Here is a 386-nt window from a genome sequence, read left to right as displayed (position 1 = left end):
ATCCTGCACCGCGGTGCGGGCGCTGAGCAGGGTGTCCAGGGACCCTGCAGGGGAGAAGGGGCGTTAGGAAGTGGGGACCGGGGCTGCGGCTCAGCTCCCGGCACTGCCTTGTGCCATCTCCAGGGCTCAGAGCACCCTTGCCCAGGCATTCCTCCTGCCGGGTCACGACGAGCAATCAGGTCCTGGGGAGCCCTCTCTGTGCTGGCACAGCCGAGCCCACCCCAGCGCGGCCCAAAGCAGCCCCGGATGGGACCAGGCAGACACGCGTCCCCCCTGGGGTCCTTGCCTGGAGGACAGAGGCAGCTGGGGGGGGCTCAGCCCCCTCTGCACCCCACATGCTCCCTCCTGACTCGGGATTTCTCTGAGCGCAGCCGGCTTGGGGGCTG

At 69.7% G+C, this 386-nt stretch overlaps 1 protein-coding gene across 1 annotated transcript in view; it reads right to left on the bottom strand.

Moving 5' to 3' along the window:
* LOC104124944 (G-protein coupled receptor family C group 5 member C-like) overlaps positions 1-386 on the bottom strand; it is a 9,370-nt gene that overhangs the window by 2,089 nt on the left and 6,895 nt on the right. The gene's annotated exons all lie outside the window — the stretch shown is intronic.

This window comes from Egretta garzetta, unplaced genomic scaffold, assembly GCF_000687185.1.
Source record: "Egretta garzetta isolate BGI_Z169 unplaced genomic scaffold, ASM68718v1 scaffold780, whole genome shotgun sequence".
Classification (NCBI taxonomy): Eukaryota; Metazoa; Chordata; class Aves; order Pelecaniformes; family Ardeidae; genus Egretta; species Egretta garzetta.
Note: the sequence above shows the minus strand (reverse complement) of the source record. Positions and strands in the feature narration are given on the sequence as shown.